Raw genomic sequence first — 9,353 nt, forward strand, 5'->3', positions numbered from 1 at the left:
TTGGTTGCCTGTAGCCTCCACTTCGGCACCCATTAGGAGCATGGCTCTTCCAAAATCCAAAGCGGGCGCTCCCAAGACTTGCAGTGCCTGGTCCTTTTTTGACACAGTTGCAGATGACATTTGCTTTGTCAAATGCAAGCTGTGTAATCAGAAGGTGAAAAGAGGGAAAAGTGTCAGCAACCTCAATACCACAAATATGTGGAAACATGTGCGGACCAAGCACGTGGTGGAGTTACACAAACACACTGAAGACCTAGGCCAACCTACAGCGCCACCTACCACCTCTTCAGCTCGTGTTGTAGCCTCTTCCTCCAGCTCACACACAGCTGGTTCGGCTTCCTCACAGGATCGCCATGGAAGAATCTCTGGCACTGTTGTACAGAGACACAGTGTAATTCCACCCACAGCACCACTTTCCCAGTCATCCTCACACTCCCAGGCCAGTCTACAGCCATCGTTAGCACAGGCATGGGAGAAAAGGCGCCCATACTCGGCAAACCACCCCCGAGCACAGGCTCTGAATGCTGGCATTGCTAAACTACTAGCCCTTGAAATGCTATCATTCAGGCTGGTGGAGACTGACACATTCCGTAACTTTATGGCATTGGCAGTCCCACAATACAACGTGCCCAGCCGCTTTTATTTCAGCAGGCAAGCCGTCCCTGCCCTGCAACATCATGTGGAGGGAAAAATTAAACATGCGCTACAAAACGCCGTCAGTAGCAAGGTCCACCTGACCACTGATGCGTGGACCAGTAAGCATGGACAGGGACGATACCTTTCCCTCACTGCCCATTGGGTAAATGTTGTGGAGCCGGGTACAGATCTTGAGAGTGGCGCTGTACGTGTTCTGCCAACTCCAAGGATTGCAGGAATCCAGTCTGTACACATTGACTCCTCCTCATACTCCAGTTCCTCTGAATCAGCGCTGCAGGAGCCGTCACGGTCTACCTCCACATCGACCCGTGAACGGTTACCTGTTATGATGACCGATATGAGCACAGCCGTGGCCAAACGTCAACAGGCCGTATTAAAATTAATTTCTTTGGGGAATCGAAGCCACACAGCGCAGGAGCTCTGGAATGCCATCAAGCAGCAGAGTGACGTGTGGTTTGTGCCAGCGAATCTCCAGCCAGGCATGGTAGTGTGTGACAATGGCCGAAATCTGGTGGCAGCTCTGGGCCTAGGCAACCTCACTCACATCCCATGTCTGGCACATGTGCTCAACTTGGTCGTGCAGAGTTTTTTGAGGGACTATCCGGATCTTGATGCACTGCTTCACAAGGTCCGCATAGAGTGCGCTCACTTGCGGCGTTCCAGCAATGCAAGATCACGCATTGCAGCTCTGCAGCGCCGATTATGTCTTCCGGAACATCGCATCATATGTGACCTACCCACCAGGTGGAATTCAACGTTACATATGTTGGAGAGGTTGTGTGAGCAGCAGGCAGCAGTAATGGAGTACCAGCTGCAGCAGGCGCAAACAAGTCGCAGTGCGCGCCGTTCACACTTCACCACCACTGAGTGGGCCTCTATGAAGGACATTTGCCACGTTTTGCGTGCCTTCGATTATTCCACGCGGATGGCGAGTGCAGATGATGCACTAGTCAGCATGACTATCCCCCTTATCTGCCTGCTTGAAAAAACACTGCAAGCACTAAGGGACGAGGTTTTGGAAGAGGTGGAGGATGAGGAGTCACAAATGCCATCTGCTTCTCTACAGTCTGCGCAACGTGGTTCCTCACAAAGGCCTAGGCAGGGGACACTTTGTGAGGAGGATGAGGAGGAGTCAATGGATGAGGAAGACATCTGTCCAGAGGAGGGAGGTACACAATGCTCTAGTAGTCAGTATCTAGAGCGAGGGTGGGGTGATGCAGAGCAGGCAGAGATCACGCCTCAAGCAGGGGACAGCGTTTCTTGGCCAGTTGGCAGTCTGCAGCACATGGTTGATTTCATGCTGCAGTGCCTCAGAAACGACCGCCGCATCGCCCACATTCTCAACACGGCTGATTATTGGGTGTCCACCCTCCTAGATCCTCGCTACCGGGACAACTTACAAAGCCTCATAACACCATTGAACCGGGAGCGTAAAATGCGGGAGTACCAAGACGCACTGGTGCATTCCATCATGTTCTCCATTCCAACCGAGAGCAGTGCTGCTAGTGCTTTACAAAGCAGCTCAGTGCGTCGAGGCAGTGGAGGAAGCTCTGCACAAAGAGGGAGCAGAAGCAGCGCCTCAGCACAAGGCAAGACCAGTATGGCCGAAATGTGGCAAAGTTTTGTGTCCCCGCCGCCACAAATGTCTACACCATCACAGACAGCTCCAGTCAGCAGGAGGCAACGTTTCCGTCAGATGGTGACAGACTACATGTCTTGCCCTCTTAGTGTACTCCCAGACGGCTCTTCTCCCTTCAAGTTTTGGGTCTGTAAGCTGGATACATGGCCAGAGCTTAGTCAGTATGCACTGGAGGTGCTAGCTTGCCCTGCTGCTAGTGTATTATCGGAACGCGTCTTTAGTGCCGCAGGTGGTGTACTAACAGACCGTCGCATGCGACTATCCTCCGATAACGTTGACCGGCTTACTTTTCTCAAAATGAACAAGGCCTGGATCTCTCATGAATTTGCCAGTCCTCTTCCAGAATAAATAATTGGTTGGCAACAGTATCCAGGTCTCCTGTTCTGTTCATGTTTCTACCACCTGAACTGTAATCCCTGAGCTCCAACACCGCCAGTTGGCGCTCGAAAGTGCCGTCTGCACAGTCAACACTTGCTGCCGTGTTATTGGGGTTCAGTAACGTCAGCTGTTCTCCTGCTGTGCGGACGGCAATTTCTCCTGATTTGTCCACATCCACTGTACTACACATTTTAAAGTTGCTCCAATTACTCCTCTGGCTCCTCTGTTTTCATTCTTATCCCTGGGCTCCAGCACCGCCAGTTGGCGCTCGGAAGTGCTGTCTGCACAGTCAACACTTGCTACCATGTTATTGGGGTTCAGTAACGTCAGCTGTTCCCCTGCTGTGCGGACGGCAATTTCTCCTGCTCTGTCCACATTCTCACTACTACAGATTTTAAAGTTGCTCCAATTACACCTCTGGCTCCTCTGTTTTCAGTATTATCCCTGAGCTCCAACACCGCCAGTTGGCGCACGGAAGTGCCGTCTGCACAGTCAACACTTGCTGCCGTGTTATTGGGGTTCAGTAACGTCAGCTGTTCTCCTGCTGTGCGGACGGCAATTTCTCCTGCTTTGTCCAAATCCACTGTACTACACATTTTAAAGTTGCTCGAATTACACCTCTGGCTCCTCTGTTTTCATTCTTATCCCTGGGCTCCAGCACCGCCAGTTGGCGCTCGGAAGTGCCGTCTGCACAGTCAACACTTGCTGCCGTGTTATTGGGGTTCAGTAACGTCAGCTGTTCTCCTGCTGTGCGGACGGCAATTTCTCCTGCTTTGTCCACATCCACTGTACTACACATTTTAAAGTTGCTCGAATTACACCTCTGGCTCCTCTGTTTTCATTCTTATCCCTGGGCTCCAGCACCGCCAGTTGGCGCTCAGAAGTGCCGTCTGCACAGTCAACACTTGCTACCATGTTATTGGGGTTCAGTAACGTCAGCTGTTCCCCTGCTGTGTTCACGGCAATTTCTCCTGCTCTGTCCATATTCACTGTGCTACTTATTTAAAACTTGCTCCAATTACACCTCTGGCTCCTCCGTTTTTAGTATTTACCCTGGGCTCCAACACCGCCAGTTGGCGCTCGGAAGTGCTGTCTGCACAGTCAACACTTGCTGCCGTGTTATTGGGGTTCAGTAACGTCAGCTGTTCCCCTGCTGTGCGGACGGCAATTTCTCCTGCTCTGTCCACATTCTCACTACTACAGATTTTAAAGTTGCTCCAATTACACCTCTGGCTCCTCTGTTTTCATTCTTATCCCTGGGCTCCAGCACCGCCAGTTGGCGCTCGGAAGTGCTGTCTGCACAGTCAACACTTGCTGCGGTGTTATTGGGGTTCGGTAACGTCAGCTGTTCCCCTGCTGTGTTCACGGCAATTTCTCCTGCTCTGTCCATATTCACTGTGCTACTTATTTAAAACTTGCTCCAATTACACCTCTGGCTCCTCCGTTTTTAGTATTTACCCTGGGCTCCAACACCGCCAGTTGGCGCTCGGAAGTGCTGTCTGCACAGTCAACACTTGCTGCCGTGTTATTGGGGTTCAGTAACGTCAGCTGTTCTCCTGCTGTGTTCACGGCAATTTCTCCTGCTCTGTCCATATTCACTGTGCTACTTATTTAAAACTTGCTCCAATTACACCTCTGGCTCCTCCGTTTTTAGTATTTACCCTGGGCTCCAACACCGCCAGTTGGCGCTCGGAAGTGCTGTCTGCACAGTCAACACTTGCTGCCGTGTTATTGGGGTTCAGTAACGTCAGCTGTTCTCCTGCTGTGTTCACGGCAATTTCTCCTGCTCTGTCCATATTCACTGTGCTACTTATTTAAAACTTGCTCCAATTACACCTCTGGCTCCTCCGTTTTTAGTATTTACCCTGGGCTCCAACACCGCCAGTTGGCGCTCGGAAGTGCTGTCTGCACAGTCAACACTTGCTGCCGTGTTATTGGGGTTCAGTAACGTCAGCTGTTCCCCTGCTGTGCGGACGGCAATTTCTCCTGCTCTGTCCACATTCTCACTACTACAGATTTTAAAGTTGCTCCAATTACACCTCTGGCTCCTCTGTTTTCATTCTTATCCCTGGGCTCCAGCACCGCCAGTTGGCGCTCGGAAGTGCTGTCTGCACAGTCAACACTTGCTACCATGTTATTGGGGTTCAGTAACGTCAGCTGTTCCCCTGCTGTGCGGACGGCAATTTCTCCTGCTCTGTCCACATTCTCACTACTACAGATTTTAAAGTTGCTCCAATTACACCTCTGGCTCCTCTGTTTTCATTCTTATCCCTGGGCTCCAGCACCGCCAGTTGGCGCTCGGAAGTGCCGTCTGCACAGTCAACACTTGCTGCGGTGTTATTGGGGTTCGGTAACGTCAGCTGTTCCCCTGCTGTGTTCACGGCAATTTCTCCTGCTCTGTCCATATTCACTGTGCTACTTATTTAAAACTTGCTCCAATTACACCTCTGGCTCCTCCGTTTTTAGTATTTACCCTGGGCTCCAACACCGCCAGTTGGCGCTCGGAAGTGCTGTCTGCACAGTCAACACTTGCTGCCGTGTTATTGGGGTTCAGTAACGTCAGCTGTTCTCCTGCTGTGCGGACGGCAATTTCTCCTGCTTTGTCCACATCCACTGTACTACACATTTTAAAGTTGCTCGAATTACACCTCTGGCTCCTCTGTTTTCATTCTTATCCCTGGGCTCCAGCACCGCCAGTTGGCGCTCGGAAGTGCCGTCTGCACAGTCAACACTTGCTGCGGTGTTATTGGGGTTCGGTAACGTCAGCTATTCCCCTGCTGTGTTCACGGCAATTTCTCCTGCTCTGTCCATATTCACTGTGCTACTTATTTAAAACTTGCTCCAATTACACCTCTGGCTCCTCCGTTTTTAGTATTTACCCTGGGCTCCAATACCGCTAGTTGCTGCTCAGAAGTGCCGTCTGCACAGTCAACGCTTGCTCCAGTGTTATTGGGATTCAGTAACGTCAGCTGATCCCCAGCTGTGTGTCCGGCAAATTCTCCTGCTTTGTCCACATCCACTGTAGTACGGATTTAAAACCTCCTCCAAATACACCTCTGGCTCTTCTGTTTTTAGTATTTACCCTGGGCTCCAGCACCGCCAGCTGGTTCTCGGCAGTTCCATTGGCTCTTGTACCTTCTGCTACCCATCCGGGTTCCAGTACCGTCAGCTGGTCCTCGGTAGTTCCATTTGCTCTTGTATCTTCTGCTACCCATCCGGGTTCCAGTACCGTCAGCTGGTTCTCGGCAGTGTCTTTGGCACGGGTACTCCCTCCTGCCCAGCCTGGTTCCAGCACGCCAGCTGTTTCCGGGTAGTGTCAACGTCACTTTGCCTCCAATGCGTTGTCCTGTCGTGTTGCGGTCGGGTTAGCCGACTCTATGGTGCCTGCAGTTTAGGTGACTCCTATGTGGGCTGCGGGATCTGGCAATGAAGGCTGGTTCCATAGTGCCAATAGGACAAGCACCCTCTGTAGGACTGTGGGTTTTGGTAACTGCGGCCGGCTCGCGGCCTTGAACTTTTTTTTTACATGGGTACCTTCTGCTACCCATCCGGGTTCCAGTACCGTCAGCTGGTTCTCGGCAGTGCCTTTGGATTAGGTGCCTCCTTCTCGGTATCCAAGTTCCACCAACGTCTGCTGGTCCTTGGTAGTGCTTTCTGGCACAGGTACCTCCTGCTTAGTAACCGAGTTCCAGTAACATCAGCTGGTCCTCGGTAGTTCCATTGGCTCTTGTACCTTCTGCTACCCATCCGGGTTCCAGTACCGTCAGCTGGTCCTCGGTAGTTCCATTTGCTCTTGTATCTTCTGCTACCCATCCGGGTTCCAGTACCGTCAGCTGGTTCTCGGCAGTGTCTTTGGCACGGGTACTCCCTCCTGCCCAGCCTGGTTCCAGCACGCCAGCTGTTTCCGGGTAGTGTCAACGTCACTTTGCCTCCAATGCGTTGTCCTGTCGTGTTGCGGTCGGGTTAGCCGACTCTATGGTGCCTGCAGTTTAGGTGACTCCTATGTGGGCTGCGGGATCTGGCAATGAAGGCTGGTTCCATAGTGCCAATAGGACAAGCACCCTCTGTGGGACTGTGGGTTTTGGTAACTGCGGCCGGCTCGCGGCCTTGAACTTTTTTTTTACATGGGTACCTTCTGCTACCCATCCGGGTTCCAGTACCGTCAGCTGGTTCTCGGCAGTGCCTTTGGATTAGGTGCCTCCTTCTCGGTATCCAAGTTCCACCAACGTCTGCTGGTCCTTGGTAGTGCTTTCTGGCACAGGTACCTCCTGCTTAGTAACCGAGTTCCAGTAACATCAGCTGGTCCTCGGTAGTTCCATTGGCTCTTGTACCTTCTGCTACCCATCCGGGTTCCAGTACCGTCAGCTGGTCCTCGGTAGTTCCATTTGCTCTTGTATCTTCTGCTACCCATCCGGGTTCCAGTACCGTCAGCTGGTTCTCGGCAGTGTCTTTGGCACGGGTACTCCCTCCTGCCCAGCCTGGTTCCAGCACGCCAGCTGTTTCCGGGTAGTGTCAACGTCACTTTGCCTCCAATGCGTTGTCCTGTCGTGTTGCGGTCGGGTTAGCCGACTCTATGGTGCCTGCAGTTTAGGTGACTCCTATGTGGGCTGCGGGATCTGGCAATGAAGGCTGGTTCCATAGTGCCAATAGGACAAGCACCCTCTGTAGGACTGTGGGTTTTGGTAACTGCGGCCGGCTCGCGGCCTTGAACTTTTTTTTTACATGGGTACCTTCTGCTACCCATCCGGGTTCCAGTACCGTCAGCTGGTTCTCGGCAGTGCCTTTGGATTAGGTGCCTCCTTCTCGGTATCCAAGTTCCACCAACGTCTGCTGGTCCTTGGTAGTGCTTTCTGGCACAGGTACCTCCTGCTTAGTAACCGAGTTCCAGTAACATCAGCTGGTCCTCGGTAGTTCCATTGGCTCTTGTACCTTCTGCTACCCATCCGGGTTCCAGTAACATCAGCTGGTCCTCGGTAGTTCCATTGGCTCTTGTACCTTCTGCTACCCATCCGGGTTCCAGTACCGTCAGCTGGTTCTCGGCAGTGCCTTTGGATTAGGTGCCTCCTTCTCGGTATCCAAGTTCCACCAACGTCTGCTGGTCCTTGGTAGTGCTTTCTGGCACAGGTACCTCCTGCTTAGTAACCGAGTTCCAGTAACATCAGCTGGTCCTCGGTAGTTCCATTGGCTCTTGTACCTTCTGCTATCCATCCGGGTTCCAGTACCGTCAGCTGGTCCTCGGTAGTTCCTCAGCTTTCTTGTACCTTCTGCTACATTTCCAAGTTCAAGCTTTTTGAAATGGTTCTTGGTAATCACTCTGGATCTCCCTGACGAGGACCCTGAAGACGAGGACCCTGAAGACCAACCCTAAGAAGACGAGGACCCCGAAGACAATGACCCTGAAGACGAGGACCCTGAAGACCACCCCGAAGAAGACGAGGACCCTGAAGACCACCCCGAAGAAGACGAGGACCCTGAAGACCACCCCGAAGAAGACGAGGACCCCGAAGACGAGGACCCAGAAGACCAACCCGAAGAAGACGAGGACCCCGAAGACGAGGACCCCCGAAGACGACGACCCTGAAGACCACCCCGAAGAAGACCAAGAAGATGACCCTGAAGAAGTTGACCAAGAAGACAAAGAAGAGAAGACAAGCACCAAGATACAGAAAAACAAGAGACAGAAAACCAAGAAGCAGAAATACAAGAAGCTGCAGAACAAAAAGCGGAAGAACATTAAGCATAAGACTAAAAATCAGAGCAAAAGATAATATCTAAATTATAAGCAGAAGATGACTAAGCAGTGTATGGGGGTGAGTCCGTTCCTCCTCGTGGTGCCCCTGGAAAAGACCTGCTGCTGCAGGCCAAACTGAACGCGGACAAATCCTGTTGTAAATCTTTTGTGACGGGCAGAACGAAAGGTGTAATGTCCAACCTTTTATAGATAACAACTACAGGAATGCCTGTCACAAATAAGAATATGATGAAGAAGAAGAATATGAAGAAGATGAAGAAGTAGAATATGAAGAATGTAAAAAAAAGAATAATACGAAGAACCTGAAGAAGAAGAAGGTGAAGAAGAAGTGGATGAAAAAGATGCTGAGGATGATGAAGGAGAAAGTGTGGGAGAAGTAAAAAAGAAGGTGAGGAGCATGGAAGTAGTGAAACATAAATATCTGACAAAATATAAAAATACTTAACATAGTTAATATTTCCGTAACTCAGAACATAATAAAAAAATATTAATTCCTGCTATTCCATTTGACTGGGCTAAACCTCTATGCCTTTATTGTCTCCCCCACCTCCCCCAATACATTCTACATTATTCTTAGTTGTTTTCCTTCATGTAGAAATAACCTACAAGGAAAGAAAGGGTTTATTTTAATTCCGATATTTATGTCCCATTGACTTGCATTGGTTTCCGGTATCGGAATCGGCGATATCCGATACTTTTTCGGTATCGGTCCGATCCAATCCGATCCGATATTTCCCGATATCGGAAGGTATCGCTCAACACTAGTCATGGCTGCTGTAAGCTCACGCTGCCGGGAACACGTCCGCTCCCGGCAGCGGGAGCCACTGACTGAGGTCACCGGAGTGCATTCAGGCAGCACAGCTCCGGAGACCTCCTTTACGGCACTGCTGTACCGTGGGAATTTCTCACGATACAGCAGGGCCGTAA

The sequence above is a fragment of the Phyllobates terribilis genome, unplaced genomic scaffold, assembly GCF_046119375.1.
Source record: "Phyllobates terribilis strain yellow unplaced genomic scaffold, ASM4611937v1 Scaffold_3__8_contigs__length_932513732, whole genome shotgun sequence".
Classification (NCBI taxonomy): domain Eukaryota; kingdom Metazoa; phylum Chordata; class Amphibia; order Anura; family Dendrobatidae; genus Phyllobates; species Phyllobates terribilis.